General features: G+C 44.2%; 1 pseudogene; it reads left to right on the top strand.

Moving 5' to 3' along the window:
* Positions 1–5227: 5227 nt before the first annotated feature.
* Positions 5228–17090, top strand: LOC134372486 (NXPE family member 3-like; annotated as a pseudogene).
* Positions 17091–18258: the final 1168 nt, after the last annotated feature.

The following is an 18258-nucleotide window of genomic DNA, read 5'->3' as shown; positions in this document are numbered from 1 at the left end:
AACAGGTGGGTAGTGATATCTCATAGTTGTTTTAATCTGCAATTCCCCTATTAAATATGACATTGAGCAATTTTAAATATGCTTATTTGTCAGTGGTATATGACCAAACCCAAGGTCATATAGATTTTCTCCTATGTTATCTTCTAAAAGTTTTACAGTTTTGCATCTGACATTTGAGTCTCTGAACTATTTTGAGTCAATTATTATGAAAGAAGTAAAGCCTGCATCTAGGTTTCTTTTTTGCATGTGTTTGTCCAGTTGTTCCAATACTATTCATTGAAAAGAGTATCTTTTCTCCATTGAATTACCTTGCTCATTTGTCAACTGTTAGTTGATTATATTTCTCTGAGTCTTTTACTGTCCCTTCTGTTCCATTTTTCTCATATTCTCTATTTTGTTTCATTGATCTATTTGTCTTTCCTTTCACCAATACCACACTGTCTTGATTACTGCAGCTTTATAGTGAGTTGTAAGTCAGGTAATGTCAGTCCTCTGACTTTGTTCTTCTTTAGTATTGTGTTGGCTATTTTGAGTGTTTTGCCTTTTCATATAACTTTAGAATCAGTTTGTTGATGTTCACAAAATAACTTGCTGATTTCATTGGGATCACAACAAATGGACAGAGCAAATTGGGGAGAAGTGACATCTTAATATTAAGTCATGCTATCCCTGAACATGGAATATTTTTCATTTATTTAGATCTTCAGTTTCTTTCATCACAATTTGTAGTTTGTCTCATGTAGGTCCTACACCTATTTTGTTTGATTTATATCTAAGTATTTCTCCCTTTTTTGGTGCTGACATAAATGGTATTGTGTTTTTAATTTCAAATTCCAATTATTCATTACTGGTATATAGGAAAGCAATTTACTTTTGTGTATTAATCTTATATCCTGCAACCTTGCTGTATTTGCTTATTAGGTCCAGGAAGTGTTTATTTTTGTTTTCTGATTCTTGGGATTTTCTTTATAGATAATTATGTCATCTGGCAACTATAACAGTTTCATTTGTTTCATCTCAATCTGTATATCTTTAATTTCCTTTTCTTATCTTCTTGCCTTGGCTAGGACATTCAGTTGAAGACTGAGTAGGAGAGGTGAGAGAGGACATCTTGCCTTATTCTTGGTCTTAGGGGGAAGAATCTTGATATTCATGGTTAAGTGTGATGTCAACTATAGGTATCTTATAGATGTTCCTTATCAAGTTGAATGTGTGTGTGTGTTTTATTTTTTTATCATGAAAGGGTGTTGGATTTTGTCAGATGCTTTTTCTGTATCAATTGAGTTGATTATATGGTTTTCTTCCTCTGTTCTATTAATGTAGTGTGTTATATTGATTGATATTCTTGTTAAATCACCCTTGCATTCTTGGGATAAATCTCTCTCGGTTGTGGTACATAATCCTACTCATATGCTGTTGGATTTGGTGTGCTAGTATGTCATTGAGGATTTTTGCATCAATATTCATAAGAAATATTGGTCTGTAAATTTCTTTTTTTGTGTGATGTCATTATCTAGTTTCAGTATTGGGGTAATGCTGACCTCATAGAATGAATTAAGAAGTGCTCCCTTCTCTTTTTTGGAATTGTTCAAGAAGGACGGATGTTAATTTCACATGGTATATCTTACTTCATTCTGTACTTTTAATCTATCTGTGTCTATATATTTAACATGAATTTCTTGTAGAAATTACATAGGTCAATCTCTGTCTTTTAATTGATGTATTTAGACCATTCACATTTAAAGTGATTATTGATAGAGTTATTAACATCTGCTATGTTTGTAACTGTTTTCTATTCATTGCATTTGTTCTTTTGTTCTTTTCTTTATCTTCCCCATTTTCTGCCTTCTTGTTCTAATTGAATATTTTATATATTTCCATTTTCTCCTATCTCTGTCTTATTATTTATGCTTCTTTAAAAAATTTTAGCAGTTGCCCTGGACTTTGCAATATACATTTACAACTAATCTAATTCCACTTTCTGGGGTAGTGCAGTTAGCTTATAGCAGAGTATACCCAATTCCTCCCTCTCATCCCTTATCACATTGCTGTCATTCATTTTACTTATCCACAAGCTATAATTACCCAATACAATTATGCTGTTATTATTTTGAGCAGTTACCAATTATATCAATTAGAAGTCAGAAAATAAAAGCTTTGATTTTACTTTCATTTATTTCTTCTCTAATGCTGTTCATTTCTTTATATAGATCTTAGAGTTTCTAATCAGTGTCATTTTCCTTTTCTCTGAAGAAGTTCTTTCAATATTCCCAGCAACACAGGTTTTCTGGCCCCAAATTGCCTGAATTTTTTTTTTTCCTGAGAAAGTCTATTTCTCATTCACTTTTGAAGGGTAATTTTGCTGAATATAAAATTCTGGGTGGGTGAGATTTTATTTTAATACTTCAAATATCTCATTGCACTCTCTTCTTACTTGCAATGGTTTCTGAGGAGAAGATAGTGTAATCTTGACTCTTGTTCCTCTATAGTGTTTTCTTTCTCTGGCTTTTTTAAAGATTTTTCTATTTGTCTTTGATTTTTTGAACTTTGGATATACTATACCTAGTTGTAGACTGATTTTTTGGCATTCATCTGGTTTAATGTTCTCTGAGCTTTCTGGATCTGTTGTTTGATGCGTGTCATTAGTTTTGGGAATGCTCAGCCATTATTACATCAAATATTTCCTCTCCTTTCTCTTGTTCTTCTCTTTCTGGTATTATAATTACATGTATGTTATATCTTTTATAACTGTCATACAGTTCTTAGATTTTCTGTTCCATTTTTTATTTACCATTTTTTCTCTTTGCATTTTCATCTGGGGAGTTTCCATTAACATTTCTTCAAACTCATGGATTGTTTCCTCAGCAGTGTCCAGTCTAATCATGAATCCATCAGATGCAGCCTTCATTTCCATTACAGTGTTTTTGACATCTAACACTTCCTTTTGACTCTTTCTTAGAGTTTCCATCTCTATATTTAGATCACCCATCTGTTCTTACATGTTGTCCCCTTTTTTCCATTGTTGCCCTTAGCATATTAATTACCATTATTTTAAATTCCTTATCTGATAACTCTAAAATTCAATTATTTAATGGATCTATGAAAATTGTGGATTTTCAGTCTGTCCAGCTTTTTTCTTGTTGTGAGGATGAGAGTGACAACTTCCCAGCACTGTAAGTCTCCTGTCCTGGACTTTTAATACTTTAGACCAGGTACTTTTTAAATATCTGGTTTCTTTCACTCAAAATTAGTCACTCATTTGTTTAGTAAGTTTGCAAGTGTGTATGAGAGAAGTTGACCTATAATTTTCCTTTCTTGTGATGTCCTCCTTAGGTTTTGGAATGAAGGTCATGAAGATTTCAAATCAATTGGGAATAGTTCTTTCTTTTCTATTCTGTGGCAGGATTTTAGTACTCTGTGTAAAGTTTTCATAAAATGTTTGGAATATTTGCACAGTAAGCAATCTGTGTCTAGTGTTTTCATTGGTAGAAATTTTTTAATTACAGATTCAATTTATTTAATAGATCCAGAACTATTAGATTTTTTTCTTTCTCCTTGTGTTCATTTTGGTAAGGCTTCTTCCAGAAATTTGTCCATTTTATCTAAATTTTCAAATTAATTGGCATAAAGTTATTTATAACATTCTCTTACTATGTCTTAGTATCTGTAAGATATGTCACATGTACCCTTTTTCATACTTGCCATTGGTTATCCTTCATTAATCTCACCTGATGTTTATAGTTTTATTAGTCTTTGCAAAACACCAAATTTATCCTACTCATTTCTCTCTATTGTGTGTTTGTTTTCTATTCCATTATTTTTGCTCTTATCTATATTATTTTGTTCCTTCTCCTTTTTTTGCCTTCATTTCCTTTTTATTCTAAATGTAGTTTGATCCTGGTAGTTCTGATCCCAGTGTTGGAAATTGCTTATTGCGGAAAAAAATAAACAGATTCCAGAACTAGATCAAACACAAAGGCTCCTAAAGATTAAGCTCTTTGATACCAGAATTCTGGTAAAGGCAGTGAAGAGCTTCTCTGAGCCCAGATCTGCCTTCCAAGATAACTACATCCCATCCTCTGATCAACAGTCACATTCTGCTTCTAGAATCTTTACGATGGTCATGGTTTTATTTCTTTGGCACCTGGGTGCTGGTTTACCCTCTCCCTGTAAAAAAGTGTTTTTCTAGTCCAAACTTTCGAGAGACCTTTTCCTCCATTTATTTTGAGTTTTTCTTCTGGGAACACCTCCTTCATAATTGATTTTCAAATCAGAGACAATTGACACACCTTTGGCTTCCAATAGACTGATGGAGTCCTTTGAGGCCTAGGTGTCCATCCACCCGTAGGACATTCTGCGGTGGCATCCACAGGTGAGGGAGTAATCTAACTCCACTCCACTAGATTGTTACCTTTCTAACACTCCCCTTGCATATTCACATTGAACCATAAATAGGAAACATGTCTGGGGTTTGGTCCCTGAACCAGCCAGCAACACAACAGCAATAAGAACAACAACAACAACAAAGCATGTTCAATGAATATTAACTCACAAAGAAGCAACAAGTTAGAAGGTATGGTCCCATTGCTGGTCTTGGGGAAAATGATATGATGGCTCACACAAATGTGGAGGGGTTGGAAGAGAAGAAGAGAACCTAGAAGGGCAGAAGAAGAGAGCATGGAAGAGCTTGTAAAGGGAGAGATGTCGAAGCTGAAGCAAGCTGTTGCATGGAGTTGTTGCAAGTGGTTTTTCCTGAGACTCAAAGTCCTTGGGAATAGATCTGGGAGTAGAACCTAGTACTCTGGAGGACTTGGTGGTTTTTCTTCCTTTCTCTTCACTTGTTAAAGCTCTTGCTCTTTGGAGTTGGGTGGAAGACAAAAATGCCCAGCAACTAATGTCTTTGGCCAAACTCCACGTCCTGTTGAAAGGGAACCTACCTCTTTTGGAAAGGCTGATGATGTCAAAGACTAGACGTCAAGACAGAAGTCTTTAGGGGCTTAGAAATCTGCAGGATCAATCATCAGAGCCTCTGAGTGGTTGGGTCACGAGCTGGATGTTCTTTGGTAAGAGCATGGGTCACGTTGCTGAGTATAGCTTTTAATTATTTAATCATGCATCTGGAAATTTCAGAGACTGTCATTATCAATATACAAATTTTATGTTGATAGTTCCTTATTAATTCTTGGATTTTTGAAACTCTCTGCCTAGGATCTCAGTCACGTGCCAGATGTCTAACGCAGAAGCCCAGGCGTCCACAAAACTCTTCATCACCCCGTTCACGTGGCACAAGATTGTGGTTGTAGGGTCGGTCATTGCAGTTTGGGTGAGTATTCCTCTTTCCACTCATCTCGATCCTCCCATGGAGCTCGAACCAGTTACCTGCGTCTGGGAAAAGGAGGCTAAGAAAAAACCTCCATTTCCTCACTCTATTTTCCAGCTTCTAATCCAGGAGCAGAAGTGTCGTGGTGGGACAAGTTCATAGAAAGAGAGCGAGCAAATTGTAACAAGTAGGGGTGGCTTTAAGGGTGTCCAAAACAGTTTGAGGAGAAGATAGAAATCTACGCTTTCCAAGCCTTCTCTTCCTCCAAGTTGTTATATTTCTGCTTCAGCTCAGCTGGCTCCTTTCCACTTCTCATAACTGAGAGAGGCACTGTAACCTCCATACTTTGTCTCCAGGGACACCCCTTTCCTCCTCTCTACCTTGCTGCACATGTAGACGTTTCCTTTTCCCCTTGGTTCTGCTGAGAAAAAAAGTTGTAGTACTTCAAAAAGGAGTTTTACCAGGAATGAATAAGGAAACAAAGCAAAAGATAACTCAGAGACATAAACCTGTGTATTTACAAAGGACAAATCACTTGTGCTAAACCAGATAACAATGGGCTTCAAATTGAGTTGCCTCCACAGCATCTTATTTGGATGTTAAGTCAAAAGTTTCAGTGTCTAACCTGGGATGAGTTATGGTTCCTGTGACTAGTTCTGGTGTAAATGAGAATCTTTTATTTCTTTATTTCTTATTTTTTTAAATATATTTTTTAATTGTGATAAAATACATATAACATAAAATTTGCCATCTTAACCATTTTTAAGTGCACAGCTCAGTGACATTAAGTACATCCATAATGTGCAGCCATCACCCCCATCCACCCCCATAGCTCTTTTCATCGTGTACAACTGAGACTCTTTAGTTGCTAAGTAACTCTTCATTCCCTTCACCGCTCAGCCTCTGGCAACCACCTTTCTTCTTTCTGTCTCTTATGATTTTGACTACTATAACTGCCTCTGTAAGTGGAATCATACAATATTTGTCCTTTTGTGTCTGGTTTATTTCACTTAGCATAGTGTCGTCAAGGTTCGTCCATGTTGTAGAATGTGCCAGAACTGCCTTCCTTTTTAAGGCTAAATAATATTCTATCATATGTATGTACCACATTTTGGTTGTCCATTCATCCATCAATGGCCACTTGGGTTGCTTCCATGTTTTAGCTATTGTGACTAATGCTGCTATGAACACAGGTGTGTAAATATCTCGTTGAGATGCTGTTTTCAATTTTGAGGGGTATATACCCAGAAATAGAATTACTCTATCATATAGTAGTTCTACTTTTAATATTTTGAGGAACCACCCTAGTTTTTCACAGCTGCTGTGCCATTCTACATTCTCACCAACAGTGCACATGTGTTCCAATTTCTTCACATCCTCAGCAACACTTGCTATTTTCTGATGGTGATGTGGTATTTCTTGCAATTTTGATTTGTGTTTCTCTAATGGTTAGTGATGTTTAGTATCTTTTTGTATGCTTACTGGCCAGTTCTGTATCTTCCTTGAAGTGTATTCAAGTCCTTTGCCTATTTTTGAATCCAGTTGTTCATTTTTTTCTTGTTGAGTTTCAGGAGTTCTCTATATATTCTGGATCTCAATCCCTTATCAGAGAAATTATTTACAAACACTATCTCCCATTCTATGGGTTGCCTTTTTACTCTGTTAATAGCCTCTCTTGATACCCAAACTTTAAAATTTTTCATGAAGTTCAATTTGTCTATTTTTTATTTTGTTTCCTGTGCCTTTGGTGTCATATCCAAGAAGTCAGTGCCAAATCCAAGGTTGTGAAGAGTTTGCCTTATTTTCTCCTAAGAGTTGTATTGGAATGAATGACATGCCCCCTCTCCTTTCCATCTTCGTACATTCTGCTCTCTCTTTCATAATTGCTCCGCCTTTCTCACCTGCACTTTTCCTTCACGACTCAGCTCAAGCATCTCATATCTTTTCCCCTGCTGCCGGCTCCCCCGTCCCAGTATGGGCAGGGGCCCCTTACGTACCCCAGCACTTATTACAGTTCTCGGTGACTTGGACTAACTAAGGTGCAGGGGCTGTCCTTTATCATTTTAACACCAGCACCTATAATAAAGTGCTCATTCTTTATTGAGGGAGAGATTGAATGGATGCATTTTTTATTGATTTCAAAGTAGAGGGAAATTTACACATCCCTAAAATATCTTGCTCACAAACTATGCCAACAACTCATAGGAGATGAAACACAGAAGATAATTAAGACCTCCAAGAACTTAATTTAGTGCCTCTGGGACAGGTCAAGCGGCCAGGGTGAAGGTCGCCCTTCCTGCTGTGCCGACCAAGTCTTTCTTCCTGCTTATGTTGATTTCATCCAGGAGATACATATAGAGAGAGCCACCTGGGCACTCTCTTTGCCCTGGCCCTGGTGGGAGTATCAGATGGCCAGGACTGCATACATGTTACCTGATGTCTGTGCTATGAGGAAAGGTCGAACAGGGGGTCAAGATCCTTGACATTAAGGTGCAGTCAGAGAAAGTCCCATACAGGGAGACCCTGATGGGCTGATGTACCCATAACCATATGGATATGTTTCTCATGCGGCAAGCCAACTTTGGCTTGTGCTTTCCTGAGACTTGGATTTTGGTTGGGGGCTCGCTCACTCGTTTCCCACCTTTCCCTTTTACCTGTGCATTTATGCGGCTTTTCCCTTCAGGGCTTGTCCGTCTTCTCTTGCATCTCTCTCCTTTCCGCTATTGTGCAAATCCCTGGGATCACCGTGTGTCCAATTTTGTTGTCTGCTCCCTGAGGAAGGGCTCCTTCTTCTATATGTAAAGAAAATCCTTGTTTTAAGTCTAGGGTGGAGATGGTGGAGACAGGGGTGGGGAAAGAGGAAATAGGAGAGGAAGGGGGATTTACTCCAGGTGTTGGAGTCTTGAGGGAGAAGGACTTATCAGGAGTGGGGACAGCCAGGGACTCGGGGGTTGAGCTGAGCCTAGACTCCCCTCTGGTGGCAGTAGGAGTGTGTGCAGGTCATAGGGTAAAAGCCAATGAGGACCAGGAGACAGAGACGCTCTTTATTCTCTGTGGGATTTAGCAAAACCCACAGACATATGGCTTTAAATATGCTATGATATGTGCAGATGTGCGGGCTGGTGGCTCAGGCATCAGGCTTTGGTCAGAGGGGGCATGTGGCAGGCAGGACACCTGCTTGAGACTCACCACGCACAGGAGGATTCAGTTTGACAAATTCAAATCTCCTTCTTGGAAGATGAAGAAACACAAACCACTGACAGGTTGCTCTTTCTCTACCGAAAGGTCGGGTACTTCAGGGTTTCCTGGCCTGACAATCCCATCCCTCAGCCTCCAGGGCCCAGCCCTGCACACAAGTCCTCTGGCTCACCTCCCCAGGAGCTTCCCAACCTGACCCATCTTCTCTACTGGCTCTAGCCCCGGGAAATGAGGGGAACGTTCTTGCCTCCACCAGTCCCCAGACTTCCACATTGTGAGGTTCGGCGACACAGAGAAAAGAGAGACACCCAGTCCAGGAGCCATTTTAGCCAAAAGGTTTATTCCACTAACGTGGAGGGGAAACTGAACCAGATCAGTTCTCCCAAACCAAGGAAAGCAGGAGGTTTATAAGACTCTTAGGGAGGGTTCTGACAGAGTAGTGGGGAATTTTGAAATCAGTGGTGTGCAAGGTGACACAGCCCTTGTGGTCTGATAACATCTGGTTGCTTAAGGCATAGTCTCTTGATTAGCCACTATCTCGGTACGAAGCATTCCAGCCTGAAGCCTGCTAAACACAGACCACAAGACATTCCTTGGATGATAACAGTAATGTTTACCCCTTCCCAGGAGAGGGATATTACCCCTTCTGAGGAGAGGGATCTCAGTTCCCAGAGCAGAAAACAGAAACGGGAGGGGGAGAAGGGGGAAAGTTGCTTAACCTGCATGTGCTGATGTTAAACTAGCCGTGAGGCCTAATATACCTGCCACCTGGGGGATCCTGCCCAGGGCAGCTATACCTTGGGAGGCTACCTGGAGGCTGTCCTTGTGGCCAGGGCCCACCGAGGCAGGCACAAGACCCATGGTGGGGATCTGTTTTGGGCACAGCTCTTGGGTCCAGACTTAAAGGCAGTGGTCCCTAGGGATGTGCAGGATCTGGAGAATGGCACATACCTGTTGTCCTTCCCCCTGCTCTGGGCTGGGGAGCAAGGCCCAGGTGCAAGTGAGGCTGATCCACTCCAGCTAGGCAGTGGGGGTTCTGCAGAAAATCTGGAGAGACTGTTGGGCCACAGTGGATTTCATAGGTTATTTCCGGGGACCCACAGGATATGAAGAAAATGTGACTTGCCATGTGAACCCCCTGTTGACAGGGGGGGAAGAATTCACCTGTCACTACAAGGAGGAAGATTCGGGTGAGCTCTGGTTCTGTGCTCGGCCCTCTACCTTGCCCTGTGACTCACTGCTAGGACATTCAGCTGGACATTACTGGCATGTGACTACACCCCATAAAGAGGCCCTGATGGCGTGGTAAGAAACCCAGCCTCATCTGGGGTGCCTGAATCCTGGTCACTGTTATTATTCTGCCTAAACTGCTTCCCTTGTCATTCATCTCACTTCTATTAAACACGTTTGCTGAGCACCTACTATATGCCAGCTCTCACACCAAGTGCTAACTGACTACTGATGGAAAACAGTTGGCACCCCTGCTCTCTACAAGTTGTCAGTGAAGAGGCACATGACTTTAAAATATGTAGTGTGATGAGAGCTTAAGCATAGTATGTCCTGAGTGGTTTGAGGACACAGAGAAAGGGCACCCAACCTGGCCTATGATGGTCAGGACACGTGACAATTTAGCTGATGCTAGAAAGAGAACCACAGACCTATGGAAAAAGGGAAGAGTCCCAGTCCTCTCCACCCTTCTGACGGCCGCTGCAAGGAGGGATGTAGATTTAGAAAACAACAGCAGGGAGAAGAGAATTGGATGTGACCCCACGGAGGGAGAAGGGAACACTACAGCCTGGAAGCTCAGGTGCGAGTTTGGCCATTGAGGTGCTGCTGCTCCGAGGCCCCGCAGAGGGGAGCTCTAATGAGCGTAAAAGTTAGCAGCGGCCGCTGTGACCGGGTGAGCTCAGAAGCGCAGAAGTGAGCTGAGCTGGAGATGCCCGTGGTGCCTTCTCGCACCAGACGCCCACCTCTGGAGCTTTTCCGTGTCTGGGGAATTCCCGGTAGCATTCACTCTCCAGCCAGAGAATTTAACACTAGCAAACCCCGGTCTTTCCAGACCAATTTGTATTGCTCTTTTTGGTCAGAAAGGAAGAATCACGTGTCACTTTTGCATTAGTCAATTGGAAATAAACCTATGACTGGAAGCAGGAGTCGCCTCGGGATGTCACGTGGAAGTAAAGGCCAGCGTCTCTGGAGTGAAAGTGCCTGGGTTAGAATCCCTGCTCCACCAGTTACTATTTGCCAATTACGATTAATGTCATCTCTGATTACTTAAGTTACTTAACCTCTCTGCACCTCAGTTTTCTCATTTGTAAAAGGGGATAATAATAGTATCTACCTCATAGTGCTGTGGTGAGGACAATTAAGTTAATGTTTGTGAAGGGCTTAGAACAGGAAAGAGGGTCTGTTAGCTTTTATGATCCTGCCTCGGGCATCTGTTGCTGTCGAGCCCCTCCCTACGCTGTGCCAGATGCTGTAACATTCTGCTGATAGGCGACGGATGTTAAAGATAATCGCATGTGTGGTGAACGTGTAGTGGACAGGATTTGAGATCCCAAGGTCAGGTGTTTTCTTTACATCAACTTTAATCCAATTCCCAGGACCTCTGAAGCTGGACAGGTAAGGAGGGTTCCCCTCACCTAGGCTCCTGCAAAGGAGCCCACCTTGACCATCAGGAATCCTTCCTTAGTCCTCTGTCCACAATGGTCTCCCCAAAGTGCTCATTGTTCAAACCTGTGTGATCTTGGGCCCTGCTGGCTGGACAGATGCCTCCACCTGGGTCCAGGGTCCCTGGGATCGTCCTGCACCTGCCCCCTGAATTCTGTCACCTCTATGGGGCACTGGTGACTTGATACTCTCAGAGCACACCACACTTTTGGATCTCTCCAAATTTCAAGAATCTTCTCTAACTCCCACCCCACCCACATTGCTCCCAGCCAGAAAGCAAATTCCCCACTCCTCCTAAGACACAACCTCTTCAATTAGTCCCTTCTGACATTCAGCAAATGCATAGTGAACACCTGCTGTGTGTCCCTGCTCTATAGAGCATTGAACAAACAGATGAAAAACCTGCTCTTGTTCAGTTACATGTGACAGGAGGAAGGGACAGTAAACAATGCACATAACAATAAGTAAATTATGAAGGATGTTAGAGGGAAATATGTGACATGGGAAATTTTAAAATATAGAGGAGGGAAGATTAGGAGTGAGTGTGGTGGGGGGCAAGTTGCAATGTTCAATAGGGAATCGGGGTAGGTATTATTAAGAAGACAACATTTGAGGAATGAGATGAGAGCAAGGAGGTGAGAGAGTTGGCCAAGGAGATACTTGGGGGAAGAGCATTCCGGGTGGAGAGGATGCAGGAGCAGGCCTGGTGCATCTGAGGAGCAGCAGGGAAGCCAAATGGTAGATGAAAACCGTAGATGAAAAGACCAGGAAGGTTAAGAGGAGGGCACAGCGTGACCAGCAAGCGCTCTGTATGTCGGTTTTTGCTCTAAGTGACAGGGGAGTCATTGCAGGTTTTGAGCAGAAGAGAGCCATAGTTACATTTCAAAAGGACCTCTCAGACTTCTGTAGTTAGATTCGACTGTCCTGTATGGTTGTACTTATATGAGGTATCTGGAGTAGTCAAAATCACAAAGACGGAAAGTAGAGTGGTGGTTGCCAGGAGCTGGGGCGAGGGAGGGATGAAGATTTAGTGTTTAATGGGCACAGTTTCAGTTTTGCAAGATGAGGAGAATTCTGGAGACAGGTGGTGGTGATGGTTGCTGAGCACTGCGAATGTGCTCAATACCAGGAACTGTACCCTTAAAAACGGTTAAGATGATACATTTTATGTATGGGTATTTTACCACAATTTTTAAAATGGGGAAAAAATGAGGATGGACTGCAGAAGGCTAAGGGAGGAACAGGGAGACTGAAAGGTAGGAGGCTCTTGGTGATCAGGCCCTGGACTTAGGTTATAGTAGTAAAGGTCGCAGTAAAGGGATTCATTTCTGGACATATTCTGAAGGCAGCGCCCAGAGGATTTCCTCAGATAGAGAATGTGGAATGTGCTGGAAAAAAAAAAAAAAAAGAAAATCACATGGGTTAGAGCCTGCTCCCCTGGAAGGACGTTGGAAGGAGTTGGTGCCATCAGCTGAAATGGTGAAAGCCACGTGTGAGGCAGGCGAGGGTGGAGACTGGGAGTCCAGGTCCGCTCGTGTGCATGAGACACGGAGCAGAGGTGCTGAGTGCACAGTTAGGTCCACAAACCTGGAGCTGGGCTGAGAAGTCTAGGCTGAGACTAAATCAGGAGGCTGAGAGCGTAATTAGAAAAGAGGAGCAAGGACTGAAGCGCACACTCCAACCGAGAGAGGCTGAGGAGAAGGGGAGGAGTCAGGAAAGGAGCCACCAGGACACTGAGGCGTCCCGGAAGCCAGGGGAAGCGCGAGTCTCAGGGAGGGCGGAGCGTCCAGCTGGGCCGAAGGCTGACGCTTGGGGCAGAGAACTGACGTCAGATTCCGCCATTTCGGGGAGAATGGAAGCCGGGATCTGCCAGGTGGGGCTTGTGAGACCAGGAGGAGAGTTAATTCTTCTTATAAAAGGCTCCAAACATCTTCGTGCACTAATTGTGTTTTGTATTTTCTGTGTTTTATTTTATTTGGCGGCTGGCCAGTACGGGAATCCGAACTCTTGACTTGGTGTTATCAGCACTGTATTCTAACCGGCCAGCCTGTTTTCTTTCTTTGTTTTTATTGAATCATAATTGATTATACATATTCTGGGGATTCAATTGACATACATTGATCAAATCAATATTACTAGTATGTATTTTGTTACAAGTTGTACTTATTCTCTATGCCCCTTGTCCAATCTCTCCCCATCCCCCCCCCCACTGATAACCCTAGATTTCTTCTCTCCCTCTGAAAGAGTAATGGTTACTCTGTTGATTTGCTGCCTAGGTGATCTGTCCAATGCTGAGAGGTGCGTTCATGTCCCCCAATATTATCATAGAGCAGATGCTTCTGCTGTCACTCTGGAATGGGCTTTGTGGAGAGAGACATCCTCTTCTTTTCTTTGGTCTCTGCTGGTGACTCTCCTTGTGTCAGGGCACTCCAGTGGCTGGTGGACCATCTGTGTGGTGGTTGTGTCATCCAGCCACTTACGTGGCAGCCGTGGTTACTGTGGTGGCTGTGGTGGGCGATCCACACGGAGGTGATGTTTCTGGTATGCTCCTTGGCACTGGCGGTTTGCCTGGTTGTAGGGGTGGTCTGGTCTCCAGCTCCATGCCCCGGGCCCCCAGGCAGGGCACCGAAGCCTTTGGCCAGCCTGTTTTCTGAATTTTATGATGCTTTATTATCCTAGAGCCTTGTGGATCCAGGGAGGGACTGCCCCTGTCAGGGTCAGCTAACCACTAGAGATAGCAAACAGCGTGCCTGTGAGGATGCCTTTGACATGCAAACCACTCAATCCTGAGACCATACCGCCTCCTTTTGTCAGGTTCCTGCAGCCCCGTATACCATTCCCAGCCCTAAATCACCCCATGGCCAGATGCCAGACAACTGAAGACCATCTCTATAGCCCAGAGCCCACCCAAATTATTCAAATTAGCCCATCATAAACCTGCTCAGTGACGTACCCGCCTTGCCCATTCCTTCCCGTGAAAACTGCAATGGAGCCTTCAGCCCATCCTTTTCCCTCACTCCGTCCACCTGCTGACTGACCCCCATGCTTTCCTGTGTGGCCTGCGTGACATGCTGTGCCCCTTCACCTTGGGAACTCAAGTAACAAACTATTTCTTCAATGGGAATTATCTCCTGATATGTTGGCCTCACCACACCTAAATAAAACCAAATCCTGGGTACATTTTAAAACAAATCTGCTTTCTACACAGATGAAATCCCTGCGACAAGGAAATTCAAAGAACCTGGATCTCTGAACTTGTTTCCAACCTGTCTCCTCCTTCTAAGCCCTCACTACCTCCCAGGAGCCTGACGCTGGCACAAAAGCCCTTGACTCTGAGAACCTCTCTCCTCCAAGAACCCCCCCACCCCCCACCCCACTCCCGCCTTTGCCTTAGCTCAGGATTCCTCCCCTCACACACTTCCATTAAGGGCTCCCCTTCCTGCCAGTTGGTTTTTCTTTAGGAATGTGACAGGCAACGTCCTCCCTCGGTGTATTTCTCCAATCGTCATGGCCAGGGAGAGGAGAGAGAGTCTGGGCCAGTGGCACCGGGGCTTGCAGAAAGGGCAGCACTTACTTCACGCTCACAGCTTTAGCCTCTTCTGTACCTGCTCATCGTTTTGCTTACAGTTCTGTCCCCTGAACAGCCAGGCTACCCTGGGATCCCAGCCCCAAAGCCCTCTGGCTTCCGCTGGCCTGCGCCTGCCACTCCTTCCCACTGCTGACAGCATTCTGGATGGCCACATCGTCCACATGATGGGGGGGCTCCACATTCCGGCAGTGCTGGGAATATCTGTGTGACACCGTGCCCTGTGAGTAGCCATGGGGGAGGGAGTAGGACACTGAAAAGAACAAGAGGAGAAAGAGGGCTGTGAGAAGGCAGGAAACATCATGTCAATGGTGCAAAATGCCTGGGTTTCAGTAGAGTGATGTGAAAGGACAGGACGCCTGCTTTGGGGCAGGGGAAGGGCTGAGAAACAGGTGACTTGATTATGCGTAATCTCCACATTACAGGAGAGCAGGTATATGCACAAGCTTGTCTGGAGCTGAGGACTTGCTGAGGGGTACTGGAGGAACAGAGTTGGAATTTAAGAAGAGAATTGCCGAGAAACCAGGATTTAGGGGTTTGTGTTGTGACAATTGGGAGACACTGGATGTTTTTCTTTGTTTGTTTGTTTGTTTGTTTTTAAAAGATGACTGGTAAGAGGATCTTAACCCTTGACTTGGTGTTATCAGCACCACACTCTCCCAACTGAGCCACGGGCCAGCCATACACTGGATGTTTTTAAGCAGAGTTTTCAGTTCGTTAGACTGATGGGACTGAAAAAAGAGAGGGCAAAGCCCAGTCATAACACAGCTGTACAGTCCACATGTGAGGCAGGGAGAGGCTGAACTGGTAAAGAAGTATAGTGTCAGCAGTAAAGGAAGGATGCTGGAGGGCTTGACAGTACTTGCTGAGTGATTGGTTCTAGAATGAATGGAAATGACCGAATAACTCTAGATAAACACAAAACGAACTGGAAATGGAGGTCACTGGGGTGCCTGGATTGGCAGCCAGGGGGCAGGAGTAGGAGGAGATGGTGTATTTATTTCATAGCCCTTCACACTGGGTTAAAGAGGTGGGAGGGGACCTCTAGGGAAACGAGTGGATGAGGCATTTGAAGACACAAGATAGGAGTTGAAGTGAGATGTCAGTGCTTCAGACAGAGTTTTGGTATTTACTTCTTTGGGGATAAAAGTTAAAAGAGGTCAGACTGTTATGCAAGCTGAGTCTTATCTGAGTCTTCACCTTTCACTAGGGTTTGGGACAAATTCCACAATGTAACATAACGTGAATGAAGGAATATGCCTTACTGCGGAAAAAGGGTAACATGAGAGCCAAGGATGAGCAAGAAAAGAGAACATGAGCACCCACCCCCTCCACCACCTGTCTTCCATCACCCCACAGAGAGGTGTGTAGCGTCCACACGGGTCTGTGTTCTCATGAAGGGAACCCCCCTGAACCCCCATTGCTCTACCTTCTTACTCACAAGCATGAAAGTTGCCTTATCAGGCCTCTTGGCATGAAATAGTCTGGAAGTGGGCTGCTGTTTGTTTACACGAGCTATCTGAAAACACCAGCTGCCCCACCTGGAGACCTGGAGGCCTGTGTGATGTTGTCTACCCTCCTGCTCAAGTGTCTGGGGACTGAGAGTAAGCCTTCACATTTGGGAACTAAGAGGTGACTGGTAATATCACACATTAGGAAGAGCAAAACCAGGTGGTCGTAGGATACCTATGTGCTAAGAGAAAAGAGAACCTAGATCCTTTGTAGTTTTAAATGAAAAGTACAGCCCTATGCTAACCCCTGACCACCCTCACACTCCACACAGCCCTGAAGCCAGTGGATCTACATGTCACATACCAGACGGGGCCCCTGATGGCGGTGGAGACCTCTCGGGGCATAGTGCTGCACTGGCGAGCCCACGGCTGGCCCCTGCGCTCGCTCCACACACCAGTGGCCTCCCTGCACTCTGTGGCCTGGCAGCTGGGGGGCCTGGCCGGGGGCCCCCACACCATGGTGGTGCTGGGCCTGGGAGCTCACTTCACCACCTTCCCTCCATCCATTTTCGTGTGACGATTGACAGGGATCTGGGTGGCCGTGGCCGCCCTGCTGGCCCGGGAACCCAGCACTCTTGTGGTCATCAAACTGGCCTACACCGGCTACAAGTCTGTGTATGGGAGTGACGGGTTCACCCTCCAGTTGAATTGGCTCCTGCGAACTGCCTTCGCTGACCTCCGTGTGGCCCTTGTGGATGCCTGGGAAATGACCTCCAGCCTGGCCCCGCCAGACAATATCCACCCGGGGCCACTCATCGTCGGCAATGAGGTGGACTTACTCCTCTCCTTCATCTGCCCCACCTGAGTGCTCCCGAGGGTCCTGGGATGGGTGATGGGGAAACTAGTGTGACCATCAAGCCAGGAATCCTTCCCCCCTCAGCTGTCAGTATCTTTTCTCTTACCTCCAGCAACTGTACAGTTCATAAAATTGACCAGCAAGAATTGGGACTTGGGCAATGGCAGGAGAAGAAAAAGGAGGGAAACACGGAAGTGGCCCAGTTCATCTCCAGAGTTTTAGTTCCCACATGTAAAAGCAGTGCTGAGGGATGAGGGAGGGGACAGAGACAGCAACATCCACGATCAGTACGTATGAAGATTGTCATTTTATGTGCCCTCTTCTCCATTTAAGGTGTCAGTGAGCCTTGCAAAAATATGAGATGGGTTCCGATTCAGCTTATCAAGGCTACCCTCGTGGAAAGCCTGAATGTACATTTATAAGGAGTCTTATGTAGTGGTTTGTGAAATGAACTGTTTCTGCTAATTGGAAAAAGTAATGCATGCTTTTTGAAGAAAATTTGAAAAATCACCAAAAAACATGAATAAAGAAAATAAAAATCACCTAGAATCCCATGACTGGGAGATAATCATGGTTTAAGCATATATATTCCCAATAATTTTTCAGTAGCAAAATTTTTTTCTATCCCCCTTCCCTTTTCTTTTTTCTTTTTCACTTCAGATATATGTGATGGGATTATTCCAATGTCCTAATGGACATTTAGGAGGATTTTGCTATGCCCGTTGTTCAGTGCAGGTCTTCCAAGAAGTAGGTGCTGAGACAGGATTAGAAATGCAAACATTATTGCAGAAGAAACACCTGTGAGAGATAATGTGGAGGTAGCAGGTGAGGCTGGGACAGCTGTCAGCCTTGATGCAAGGCTGACCTTGAGTAAAGGAGCATGGGAAGGAGCATGCTAGGCCACTGTCCAGTCTAAGGAAAGTTTGGCAGGAGTGTTGGGAAGTCCTTGAATCAAAGGTGACCATCAGGGCAGTCCTGCATCTCCCAGGGATGGGCCAGCTTTAGTATTTCTGCTGTGCCCTGTCATCGGTTGGGAGCATCCCATGGGAAAAGGGCTTCACTGTGCAGGATTTGACTAGCAGTGGGTGCCTCAGTCAGTTACAGTCCCTGTTGTTAGAGGTTTGCAAAATGCACTCTCATGGCTGCCGCAGTCTACCCCTTCGTACTGCACAGAGCT

Source organism: Cynocephalus volans, chromosome 3 (assembly GCF_027409185.1).
Source record: "Cynocephalus volans isolate mCynVol1 chromosome 3, mCynVol1.pri, whole genome shotgun sequence".
NCBI classification, from domain to species: domain Eukaryota; kingdom Metazoa; phylum Chordata; class Mammalia; order Dermoptera; family Cynocephalidae; genus Cynocephalus; species Cynocephalus volans.
This window is presented reverse-complemented; position numbering and strand designations above follow the sequence as displayed.